This window comes from Oryctolagus cuniculus, chromosome X (genome assembly GCF_051225735.1).
Source record: "Oryctolagus cuniculus isolate XC-2025 breed Fujian yellow rabbit chromosome X, ASM5122573v1, whole genome shotgun sequence".
Classification (NCBI taxonomy): domain Eukaryota; kingdom Metazoa; phylum Chordata; class Mammalia; order Lagomorpha; family Leporidae; genus Oryctolagus; species Oryctolagus cuniculus.
In genome coordinates, this window is record NC_142888.1 from 107,699,195 (window position 1) to 107,713,456 (window position 14,262).

A 14,262-nucleotide genomic window follows, 5' to 3' on the forward strand; every position below is an offset into this window, starting at 1 on the left:
GATCCCTGAAACTCTCAAAGGATGAGATTCTCAACATAGAGGTGATAGTTGTTTAAATTAATCTGGATTGTACAAAATACATTGTTGGGTTATAAAATAATGCCAGGTTTACATTGTGCTTATACAAAGTTGATGTTTTACACTCCAGGGTCAGTGGAATGCCATCACAGATCAGACCCATCCCTCATGGATTTTCCCGGATAGCTTGTCCTGCATGTTCTGTTGGTTGTGTGATGATGGGATAACAGGAAAGTATGCTCGCTCTCTCTCTCCTGCCTTCAGCATCTGACTAAGGCTCAGTCAGCTCTGGGACAAGGAGCTGGCTGTTCTTCCCCCACTATACTTCCATCCTTGCTTACAACTCTTCTCCACCTAGTGTGTCCTGGAACCAAGGATTAAATTCCCAGTGTGGTGGATGTGTATGTGGCAGGGCGAGGAGGGCATCACAGTGTGTAAGTATTTCCAGCTGTGCAACTGCAGCTGGCTAAAGAAAAAAATAGACAATTTTGCCCTATTCAACCTTCTAGCTGTTTCCTTTTACTCAGAGAGTCAGTCAGCCCCCAGCCCCAACTGTAAAAGCCATTAAATGTACCCTCCAAGAAGAGACAGTAGGACCAAACAGCACCATCAAGATATAAGTCCCCTTTACAGCACAAGACCTAAATCAGATAAAAGAGAAGAGGGGAAGCTTCATTGAGAACCCTAATTAGTGGACAGATAGATGGCAGAAAGTGACTGACATGTTTGATCTTACCTAAAAGAACACAGTTAGCCTCATGGGCACTGTCTTAACTCACAGGAAAAGGCAATGCCAAAGCAAGCCCATGACTATGGATTGCTAGTTCTGGCCACTCTTGATGTTAGAAAAAGGTCCAATTAATAGCTGCCTTATGCAATGATCTGCTATTGAGGAGATCTAATAAGGCCAGTCCACCCCTAAAGAATATCTGTTTTTGATGCAAATAGCTAAGGCATCAAACCGTTGTTGTGGCAGAGGCTGGCTTTCAAAGAAGCCCCACCTACTCTGACCAAAAAAAAAAAAAAATCTGGCCACTTGAAATGAAACTGCTGGGAGGGGGCTGAGGGGCAGAACTGTCAGATCAGAATCACAAAACCTACTGTTCCTAAGCTGAAGAAGCCATTCTTCACTCAGCCTAGCATCATTGTTGGCATTGCAGATAGGACCATAACTTTCTGTACTCTCCTAATCATAAACCCCTCTCCTGAGACCCCAAACCTTTTACACCTGGATGTTTTTCCAGCCAGGTAAGACTCCCTGCCTCTGGGACACTCAACATCCTCTGTTGCCATAAAATGTCCCTTAAGGACCCCTTTCCAGTACGAGTTAACTCAGAGAATGGGGGTCTATGTGAAAACTCTCAACCCAAAGCCACTCCAATCATCTGGAGTGGGCCTTCCACGGTCCTTTCAACTACCTCTCCCCTCCCTGCCCCAGCTGCCAAACTGTTAGGCTTTCCCTGCTAGATTCACTTTTCCACGTTAAAGCTCGCCTTAGCCCAGAAAAGGCAACAACCAGGTAGGGGCTCCAAGTAGATGGCACTCATATGCCCTAACCCCTACTTCCCTCCTTCTTACTGCCATTCCAGAGGATTCTGAAAAGGAAGACACACCCACTCACAAAACTCTGAGACAACCCTCTATGACCCTGGACAATTTTGTTTTCCTGATCTTTCTGGAATGCTCCCACATCCCTATCCAAACAAAACAAACGTTCTTTACTCTGCTGTGTGCCTGTGTCCTCCAAGGTAATTTTGTTGGTCACACTTTTGAGTGCCTTTCTGCTTGAATTCTAGTCTCCAAGAGATGATTTTCAGGCTGCTTCTCCTGACCACTGCCCTGTCTCCCTCCTGCCTGGTCCCCATGCAGGACTCGGTTTTGCAATACATCACTTAGAGTGCACACTCAATCTTACCTTCTAACTTTAAAATAACACAAATGCATATCTCACAAAGGATTATTGCCTATGACTCTCCCTAACTTCCTCCACCTCCACTGCAGTCTCTACCCCACAGCAGGCCTGTGTTAGCACCAGAGCACACTTCTCTGCTAAAATGGAAAAGGGAGCAAAGCAGCATTTTCAGATGTAGCAAAAACTTTCTTAAAAATTACCCTACAGCCCAAGCAGACTGGACCTTTAGGCTTTTTGAGAACTGTATGTCACATATCACAAAATTCTCCTATATCCAAACCCTAATCCTTGGCCCAGTTACCACCAATAAGCCAATCCTAGCCAAGGCTCCTTTCTGCATTAAAAAAAGACCAAAAAAACTACCTCTCCAAGAGTAGCCTCTCTCATTACCCTGGGTAATATTCCTCCTGAGTTTTGTGCTGTAATGATTAACATTATTGGCCCCTCTAATCACCAATCACATCAGATAGATTATTCTGTGTCACCTCAGGCTAATGACAAATGTACACAACCTTTTCTAAGCCCCTCCCAATCTCTCTATGCTCAATTCTGGTAATCTAAATACCCAATTCTGTATGAGCCGGGCCTCCACACAGCACGGCATGGATTTTTTCCCTGGCAACCTATCTCAGAAACTGAAATGACAAAGGGCTTTCTTACAAACACATATAAAAATTCTACTAGTTGGTTCCTCATAAGATACTCACATTTTATTCTTTATGAAACTAAATCATCAGGAGTGAACCAAATTAACCACAACAATTCCCTACAACCTCTCACAGGCAACACATTGGCAGGTACTCGAAATGTGTGGGAGAATGGACTAGGAATAGCACGAGGCACTTAACGTACTTAAACATCCGACAACTTGCTTTTATGAACAGGAGCTCCTCTTCATTTGTGGAATCAACACTTACGCTCTGCCTCCCCACTGATTGGACCTGAACTTGTACTTTTACCTGTCTCCCAATGTTAACATGGCTTCCAATACCCAATTTTTACCAATTCTTCTAACCACAAAACATTTGTCATAAAAGAGTTGTCGCCCTAATACCTTTCCTAGCCAGCTTAGGAGGCACTGCTTGGGTAGGCATGTGGATAGAAGTACTTGCCACATCCCTCTCCTTCTACCAGAACCCTTCCTAAAGATATGCAAGACAGCTTAGATGAAATAGCTCAAGGCCTTTTGAAAAGTTCAAGACCAAACTGACTCCCAGGCAGCAATAACCACATCAAATCAGTGGAGCTTGGACCTGTTAACAGCCGAAAAAGATGGTCTCTGCTTATTCCTAAAGGAAGAATGCTGTTTTCAAGTCAGTTAATCTGGTCTTGTCAGGGACACTGCTCACAAACTGGTGGATGGGGTATCTAAAATTTGACATAAATGTCTGCCCTTAAACGAACTGGTTTCAAAAATTCTCCTGGCTACCTTGGCTTTGCACCCCTTCTTATTCCCCTCATAAATTTTTTTTCTTCTTTTATCTCTAAGGCCAGGCCTTTTACTGTTGCTGAGAGGACTTGTTCATTCAGTAGTCCAGAATCTTACTCAAACCCATGTTGACAACATCTTTCTACTAAAAGGTACCCAATTCCAGCCACTGCTCCAATGACCTCAATCCCAGCACTGGAGAGGGAAGAACCAATACCTAAACTATGCCCTTTCTCAGCAGGAAGCAGCTAATAAGCTAGTGAGGCTGTCTCTGCCCCCAATTCTCTGGTTTTATCCCTCCCCTGAGAACCTTTTTCCATACAATATGCAGCTTTTTTCCCTTTTTCTTTATTATAGAGGCTGGATATGTTAGGATGTGCTAGGCTATGGGGACACAAATCGTTAAATTCACATCTGACAAACTGAGCCTCAATTAAGAATGACCCTGAGGATGTCACGTTGGTAAGGACTAAGATTCTGCTTGTCCTGTACATACAAAATTGCCAAGATCATACAATGGAAATAATGAGTCTTCTGCCTGTTCAAACCCACATTATTGCAGTGGATGTGGGTCTCTGTATTTCCACATGCCCCCCCCCACACAACAAACAGCATAAATAGGCTGCTGCCCACTGCTTCATGGGCTGAATCTCTTCTCAGACCCACCACTCCTGATCCCGGTGGGCTGCAACCTTACTTTCCCTCAACCATGCTGTCTTGTCTTCAATAAAAGTATTTTCTGCTTTTAAATGGCGATCTGCTTGCTTTCTTAGAATCTTAAGAAAATTCTAAGCCTAGCAGAAATTACAACCTAAATCTTGGTAGGAAAGGAAATCTTACAGATGTCAGCTTAGTAATGGTGTTGGGAAGCTGTAGCCTATCTTCAGACTAGTATCATTGTACAATATGGAACCTGGAACTTAAGTGCTAATGTCAGTGACACAGTTTGTATCCTGATTTCATTTATTTTTCTAGGATCCATTTTCTTAGCCAAACTCTGGCACAATTTGCTTCCACTGACCCTCTGCAATCTAATGCACCCAGAATTTTTGTTTTTTGTTTTCTCTATTTCATGCTACAGGCAGCAAGTGAAAGTCAATGGGTCCTATGTATTTATTGCTACCTGTCCTTATAGACTTCTGTTCTAAACAAATGCATTTAGATAAAAGTAAAAAGCAAACACCCAAAAACAAAGGTAACCAAACAAATTATAAGGCCTCATGCATGTATAAGACTATTAGATGGGGATGGTGCTGTGGTGCAGAGGGTTAAACTCAGGGCCTACAGTTTCCTGAAGGAGAAGGAGAAGGAGGGGGAGGAGGGGGAGAAGGAGGAGAAGAAGGAGGAGGAGGGGAAGGAGGAGGAGGGGGAGGAGGAGGAGGGGGAGGAAGAGGAGGGGAAGGAGGAGGGAGGAGGAGGAGAAGGAGAAGAGGAGGAGAAGGAGCTGGATCAAAAGTGGAGGAGGGGAAGGAGGGGAAAGAGGAGGAGGAGAGGAAGAAGGAAGAGGAGAAAGAAAGGAAGGAGGACAAGGAGGAGGAAGCAGCAGTGGAGGAAGTGCAGCGGATGGAGGAGGAGAAGAAGGAGGAGGATAAAGAAGAGGAGGAGGAGGAAGGGGTGGAGGAGAAGAGAAGGAGGAGGAGAAGAAACAGGAGGGTAGGGTTGGAAGAGAAAAAGGAGGAGAAGGAGAAGAATGAAGAATAGAGGAAGGAGGAGGAGATAGAAGAAGAAGAGAAGGAGGAGGGGAAGGAGGAGGTGGAGGAAGAAGTGGAGTGGAAAGAGGATGAGCGGAAGGAGGAGGATGCAGAAGAGGAGTAGGGGAAGAAGGAAGAGGAGGAGGGGGAGGAGGAGGGAAAGAGGAAGAGGAAGAGGAGGAGCAGGAGGAAGAGGAGGGGAGGAGGGGAAGGAGGACAAGGAGGAGAAATCAGGAAACTATAAAACAATGTTGGGAAATTTATAGGATACTACCAGACAACCCAACATACGGGCCTTAGGAATTCCTGACAGCATGGAAAGAGAGAATGGATAAGAAGCCTTTTTAGTGAAATAATTGCAGAAACCTTCCCTAATTTGGAGAAAGAAAGAGACATCCCAATATAGGAAGCACATAGCATTCCTAATAGACATGACCAGAAAAGATCTTCACCATGACACATTGTAGTCAAAATCTCCATGGTAAAACATAAAGAAAAGATTCTAAAATATGCATGAGAGAAATGCCAGATTACTTTCAGAGGATCTCCAATTAGACTCTCAGCAGACTTCTCATCAGAAAACCTACAGGCTAGGAGAGAATGGCGAGATATAGTCCAAATCTTAAGAATAAAACTGTCAACCCAGAATCCTGTACCCTGTAATGCTCTCATTTATGAATGAAAGTGAAATAAGGACCTTCCATAACAAACAGAAATTGAAAGAATTTGTCACCACCCATCCAACCTTACCAAAGATGCTTAAGGATGTGCTACACAGAAAAGTGGTCATCATGATCAAAGAAGGCAAAGGCACAAAGTCTCCCAGTAAAGGTACAAATGGTATCCAAAGTAAACAACAGGAATATTTAAGAAAAATGGCAGGGCCAAGCCATTACTTATCAATGGTCACCTTGAATATAAATGGCCTCAATTCTCCAGTTAAAAGATACAGACTGGCTGAATGGATTAAAAAACAAGACCCAACTGTCTGCTGACTACAAGAAACAGATCTCACCAACAAACATGCATGCAGACTGGAAGTGAAAGGATGGAAAAAGTTATTCCATGCTAACAGAAACCAAAAAAGAGCTGGTGTAGCCATTCTACTATCAGACAAAATAGACTTTAACACAAAAACTGTAAAAAGAGACAAAGAAGGGCATTGTGCAATGATTAGGGATTAATTCAACAAGAAAATGTGATTATAATAAATGTATACACACCTAATTACAAGACACCTGGGTATTTAAAAGAAAAGTTGATGAATCTAAATGGGATCACAGATTCTCATACAATAGCAATGGAGGTCTTCAATACCCCACTTTCAGCAATGGACAGATCAAGCAGACAGAAAATCAACAACAACAACAAAAAAACCCAGCGGAGCTAATTGACACTATGGACCAAATGGAACTGATGTCTATAGAAATTCCCATCCTACAGTCACAGAATACACATTCTTTTCACCAGTGCATGGAACTTTCTCTTGGATAGACCACATGCTAGGCCATAAAAAAGTCTCAGAAAATTCAAAAAAATTGAAATCATACCAGTATGTTCTCTGACCACAATAGAATGAAGCTGGAAAGCATCAACTCAGGAATCCCTAGAGCATATGCAAACAAATGAAGATTGAAACAACATGCTCCTGAATGAACAGTGGGTCACTGAAGAAATCAAAACAACTTCTGGAAACAATGAAGACAACAATACAACAAATCAAACTTATGGGATACAGCAAAAGCAGTGTTAAGAGGAAAGTTTATGGCAATCGGTGCCTACATCAAGAAATTGGAATGGCACCAAGTAAATGAGCTATCAATGCATCTCAAGGATCTAGAAAAACAACAGCAAATCAAACCCAAAACTAGTAGCAGTAAGGAAATAATTAAAATTAGAGAAGAAATCAATCAGCAAAATAAAGAGCTGGTTTTTTGAAAAAAGAAGTAAAATTGACACATCATTGGCCCAACTAGCAAAAAAAAGGAGAAAAGACCCAAATCAAAAAATTAGAGATAAAAAGGAAATGTAACAACGGACACCACAGACATAAAAAGAATCATCAAAGGCTGGCGCCACGGCTCAATAGGCTAATCCTCCGCCTTGCGGCGCTGGCACACCGGGTTCTAGTCCTGGTCGGGGCGCCGGATTCTGTCCCGGTTGCCCCTCTTCCAGGCCAGCTCTCTGCTGTGGCCCGGGAGTGCAGTGGAGGATGGCCCAAGTGCTTGGGCCCTGCACCCACATGGGAGACCAGGAGAAGCACCTGGATCCTGTCATCAGATCAGTGTGGTGCGCCGGCCGCGGCGGCCATTGGAGGATGAACCAACGGCAAAGGAAGACCTTTCTCTCTGTCTCTCTCTCTCACTGTCCACTCTGCCTGTCAAAAAAAAAAATCATCAGAAATTGCTACAAAGAGCTGTATGCCAACAAACTGGGAAACCTAGAAGAAATGGATAGATTCCTGGACAGAAACAATCTACCTAAATTGAGCCATGAAGACCTAGAAAACCTAAACAGACCCATAACCAAGACAGAAATTGAATCAGTAATAAAGGCTCACCCAACAAAGAAAAGCCCAGGACCGAATGGATTCAATGCTGAATTCTACCAGACATTTAAAGTAGGACTAACTCCAATTCTTCTCAAGTTATTCAAAGCAATTGAAAGGGAGGGAATTCTCCCACATTCTTTCTATGAAGCCAGCATCACCTTAATTTCTAAACCTGAAAAAGATGCAACAGAGAAATAGAATTACAGACCAATTTCCCTGATGAACAGAGACGCAAAAATCCTCAACAAAGTTCTAGCCAATCGAATCCAACAACATATCAGAAAGCTCATCCACCCAGTCCAAGTGGGATTTATCTCTGGCATGCAGGGATGACTCAACATTCACAAATCAATCAATGTGATACATCACATTAACAAACTGCAGAACAAAAACCATATGATTATCTCAATAGATGTAGAAAAAGCATTTGATAAAATACAACACTCTTTCATGATGAAAACTCTAAGCAAACTGGGTATAGAAAGAACATTCCTCAACACAATCAAGGCAATTTATGACAAACCCATGGACAGTGTCCTATTGAATAGGGGAAAAGTTGGAAGCATTCCCACTGAGATTCAGAACCACACAAGGATTCCCACTCTCACCACTGCTACTCAATATAATCCTGGAAGTTTTAGCCATGGCCATTATATACTGATTCATCCCATCATACCTGCCCTCCTACCCACACTTCCATGTCCTCTTCTCCTCCCTCTCCCATTCCTAGTCCCATTCTCCACTAAGATTCATTTTCAGTTAACTTTATACATAGAAGACCAACTCTAACGATTTCAACGATTTGCACACACACACACACACACACACACAAAACTGTCCTCAAATAGTTAAGACAGGGGCTGTTCATATCTTCCACTTAATACACTAAAATGAAATAAGTCTTTGAGAACAAGTTTTACAGTTAACTCTCATAATAGAACTCATTGAGCACAGAGGTCCTGCATGGGAAGTTAGTGCACAGTGACTCCTGTTGTTAATCTAACAATTGACACTTTTATGTATGACATCAGTGATCACCAAGGCTCTTGACATGAGCTGCTTAGGCTATGGAAGCCTTTTGAATCCACAAACTCCATCAATATTTAGACAAGGCCATAAGCAACGTGGAAGTTCTCTCCTCCATTCAGAGAAAAGTACTTCCTTCTTTGATGACCACTTTGAGAAAAAATTTCTAAGATCAATCCCATTCACAATAGCTACCAAAAAATCCCAAATACTTTGAAATAAATGTAACCAGGTATGCCAAAGAGATCTATGATGAGAATTACAAAATAATAAAGAACTTGAAGATAAAAAATGGAAAAATTTTCCATGTTCATCATCCAACATCATCAAAATGTCCATACTACGTAAAGCAATTTACAGATTCAATGTGATACCAATCAAAATATCTGAGAAGAAGGACATTCTTCTCAGGTATAGAAAAATTGATGCTGAAATTCACATGGAAACACAGGAGACCCTGAACATTGGGGAAACCCTGCAAGACATTGGCACAGGCAAAGAGTTCTTGGATAAGGCCCCAGAGGCACAAGCAAGCAAAGCCAAAATTAACAAATAGGAATATATCAAATTGAGAAGCTTCTGTACTGCAAAACAAACAGCCAAGAAAGTGAAGAGGCAACAGACAGCATGGAGAAATTATTGCAAATTATTAAATTGGTAAAGGATTAAATAACTAGAATATATAAAGAGATCACAAAACTCAACAACAAACCAACAACCCAGTGAAGTAATGGGCACAGGACTTAAACGGGCATTTTTCAAAAGAGGAAATCCAAATGGCCAACAAACACATTAAAAAATGCTCAGGATCACTAGCCATCAGGGAAATGCAAATCAATACCACAATGAGGTTTCACTTTACCTCTGTTAGAATGGCTTTCATACAGAAATCAACAAACAACAAATGCTGGTGAGGATGTGAGGAAAAGGTACCCTAATCCACTCTTGGTGGGAATATAAACTGGTAAAGATACTATGAAAGACAGCATGGAGATTACTCAAAAATCTGAATATAGACCTACCATATGACTCAGCCATCCCACCCCTGGGAATTTACCCAAGGGAAATGAAATCAGCATTATGAAATAGTTATCTGTACCCCCGTGTTTATTGCAGCTCAATATATAATAGCTAATACATTCAATCAACCCAAATGCCCATCAACTGAAGACTTGATAAAGAAATTATGGGATATGTACAGCATGGTATACTACACAGCAGTAAAAAATTCCAGTCATTTGTAACAAAATGGATGAAACTAGAAAACATCATACTTAGTGAAATAAGCCAGTCCCAAAAGGACAAATATAATATGTTCTCCCTGACCTGTGATAACCAATAGAGCACCTAAAAGGCAACCTGTAGAAGTGAAATTGACTCTTTTAGAATCAATGACTTTGACCAGACCATGTCTCAACTGTTGAGGAATATTTTTTTTCCCATACTATTTGTTGAACTTTTTGCTTAACATATAGTTAATCATATGTGTAGAAAGTCAATTAAAAATAGATCTTGGCCGGTGCCGCGGCTCACTAGGCTAATCCTCCGCCTTGCGGCACTGGCACACTGGGTTCTAGTCCCTATCGGGGCGCCGGATTCTTTCCCGGTTGCCCCTCTTCCAGGCCAGCTCTCTGCTGTGGCCAGGGAAGGCAGTGGAGGATGGCCCAAGTGCTTGGGCCCTGCACCCCATGGGAGACCAAGAGAAGCACCTGGCTCCTGCCTTCGGATCAGCGAGGTGCGCTGGCTGCAGTGCACCAGCCATGGCAGCCATTGGAGGGTGAACCAACGGCAAAGGAAGACCTTTCTCTCTGTCTCTCTCTCTCACTGTCCACTCTGCCTGTAAAGAAAGAAAGAAAGAAAGAAAGAAAGAAAGAAAGAAAGAAAGAAAGAAAGAAAGAAAGAAAGAAAGAAAGAAAATAGATCTTAGTGAAAAATAAGAAAGGGAATAGGAGAGGGAGGAGGAAGATGGGCGAGAGAGTGGTGGAAAGATGGGTATGGTGGGAAGAATCATCATGTTCCTAAAGTTGTAATTATGAAATGTATGAAGTTTGTTTTCCTTAAATAAAAGTTTTCTGGGGAAAAAAGATAAAACCATTTCTAAAGTAAAAAACAAGAAAATTATAAAACATTGATTAAAGAAATCAGCAAGGACAAAATATGGAAAGATATTCCTTGCTTGTGGATTGGAAGAAATAATAATGTTAAAATATCTAAACTATCTGAAGCAATCTATAGTTAATTCAATCCCTATCAAAATACCAATTCCATTCTTTAAAGAATTAGAAAAAACAATCCTAAAATTCATAGGGAATCACAAAAGATCCAGAATAGTCAAAGTGATCCTGAGCAAAAGAAAGAGCTGGAAGCATCCAAATACCTGGCTTCAAAGCATACTATAAAGCTACAGTAATTAAAACAGAATGGTACTGGCATAAAAACTGACACATAGATCAATGGAACAGAATAGAGAGCCTGGACACTAATCCATATACACACAGCCAACTGATTTTTGACAAAAGTGCCCACACCATACACTGGAGAAAGGATAAACTCTTCAATAAATCGTGCCAGCAAAACTGGATGCAGATTTCATATATATATATATATATATATATATATATATATATGGAGAAGAATTAAATAAGATCTCTACCTCTCACCATTTAACAAAACAATTCAAGATGGATCAAGGATCTAAATTTATGACCTGAGATGGTAAGGTTGTTAGAAGAAAATGTAGGGGTGACATTTCAAGACATTGGTATGGATAATGGCTTCTTGGATAAACCCTCAAAGCACAGGAAACAAAAGCAAAACTAGACAAATGGGATTACATCAAATTCAGAAGCTTCTGTACAGCAAAGGAAACAATCAACAGAGTGAGAGTCATCCAATAGGACGGGAAAAATATTTGCCAACTACCTCTCCGACAAAAGATTACCATCCAGAATATATCAGCAAGTCAAAAACTCAACAACAAAATAACCAATCCAGTTAAGAAATGGGCAAAAGACCTCAACAGACAGTTCCCAAAAGAAGAAATACAAATTGCCAAGAAATATATGAAAAAATGCTCAACATCACTAGCCATCAGAGAAATGCAAATCAAAAGCACAATTAGATATCACCTCATCCCTGTAAGAACGGCTATTATCCAAAAGACAGAGATTAATTAATGCTGGCAGTGATGTGGAATAAGGGAAATTTTATATACTTTTGGTGGGAATGTAAATTAGTACAGTCACTGTGGAAAGCAGTATGATTTCTTAAAAAATAAGAAATAGACTTGCCATATGATCCAGCAACTCCAGATCTAGGTCTATACCCCAAAGGCATGTAACATTGTATCAAAGCAATACCTACACCACCATGTTATATTACAGTAGCACTGTTACAATAGTCAAAATATGGAATCAACCAAGATTTCCACCATCAGATGAATGGATAAAAAAAATGTGACACACACATACACATACTCAATGGAATATTTTTCAGCTATAGAAATGAATGAAATTCTAGCATTTCCATCAAAGTAGATGTAACTGAAGACAGCAGGATGAGTGAAATAAGCCAGACACAGAAAGACAAAGACTGCATATTCTCTCTTATATGTGGGAGCTAAAATTTAAAAAGAAAAAAATATTTAAAAAACAAAGAAATAACTGTATCAGTATTGCTGCAAATATGGTTTTGTCAAACTTTGCTTTGTCAAACTAATTAGTTTTGTGAAACTAATGGTTAAGGATTACAATAATTTTAATGATCTTTTAAAGTGTCATATATATGAGTAAAATGGTCTTTACATTTGATTGTTTATAACCTTTGCCTATATTTCTGCTGAACTGTAGTCTTTTCACTTGTTGAACTCTTTATTTAGTGGAGGATGACGCTCTTGAGTACAGGGTAAATTAAAAATAGTTTATCCTGGCCGGCGCTGTGGCTTACTAGGCTAATCCTCTGCCTTGAGGTGCCGGCACACCGGGTTCTAGTCCCGGTTGGGGCGCCGGATTCTGTCCCGGTTGCCCCTCTTCCAGGCCAGCTCTCTGCTGTGGCCAGGGAAGGCAGTGGAGGATGGCCCAAGTGCTTGGGCCCTGCACCCCATGGGAGACCAAGAGAAGTACCTGGCTCCTGCCATCGGATCAGCGCGGTGCGCCAGCCGCAGCGCGCTGGCCGCGGAGGCCATTGGAGGGTGAACCAACAGCAAAGGAAGACCTTTCTCTCTGTCTCTCTCTCTCTCACTGTCCACTCTGCCTGTCAAAAAAAAAATAATAAAAAATAGTTTATCCCAAATACTAGAAAAGGGATAAAGAAAGAGAGAGAGAGAGAAAGAGAGAGAGAGAGAGAGAAGTGGAGAGAGTAAGACAAGGAGAGTGAAGGTAGGTGGAAGTAGAAGAAGGAATATTATATTCTTAGAATTGTATGTATGAAAAAATAAATTTTAAAAATCATCAGTAAAAGGAGAAAATTTGAAAGATAGATTCCCATTTAACATGGTTTTGATCAAAGCATACATCTCTCTTCTCCCAGTTTGAGGCTTTTGTGCAGGTCACAAATTGTTAATGCATTTTTCTCAACTGGCTATGAGTTATTTTGTCCTATATACTGCTGTCAGAGGCAATCAGCAGAGTTATTTGAGAATATCGCATCCTTCCTTACAGCCATACAACTGTCAGCAGTGAAACAGACAGAAACTACTGTACGCAGTTTTCAGGGCAATAGGCTCACTGCTTTCTTTACTCTGCCTCTCCTCCTATGACCCATCCCAATCATAGGAACAGACTCATTTTTTAAATTCAAACTTTAATTGTTACAACTATTTATCCCTACCACTATCTTAACACATTTTCTTCCTCCTGTCCTGATTTATTTGGTTATTCATTCTATTTTACTTGGTGTTTTTTTTTTTTTTTTTTTTTTTTTTTTTTTTTTTTACAAGCAGAGTGGACAGTGAGAGACAGAGAGAAAGGTCTTCCTTTGCCGTTGGTTCACCCTCCAATGGCTGCCACGGCTGGCGCGCTGCGGCCGGAGCACCGTGCCCATCCGAAGGCAGGAGCCAGGTGCTTCTTCTCCTGGTCTCCCATGGGGTGCAGGACCCAAGCACTTGGGCCATCCTCCACTGCACTCCCGGGCCACAGCAGAGAGCTGGCCTGGAAGAGGGGCAACCGGGACAGAATCCAGCGCCCCGACCGGGACTAGAACCCGGTGTGCCGGCGCCACTAGGCGGAGGATTAGCCTATTGAGCCATGGCGCCGGCCCTATTCATTCTATTTTATTAAGCTTACCATGTAAGTCTCTTGTGATATCACTCACACACACACACACACACACACACCCTGAGTACTAAGGAACTGAGAAGTGAGAAGAGAGAGGAGGTAAATGGTGGAACAGCTGTGAAATATCCACACCTGAACTTTGGGGAGCAAGGAGCAGCATTAGAACGAGGATAAAGTCAAACGCTGCGAACCCGTGTAAGGTAAGGGAAGTGACATGGATGCAATGGGCAGAACAAGACCGGATGTTGTTGTTAGCTAGGTTGTTAACTGTATTTTATTTTTCATGTTCTGGCCTAGAGCTGTGCTGGGTATACATGGATGATGGAGAAGTTCCAAGTCACCCATGGAGTTCATCATAATTG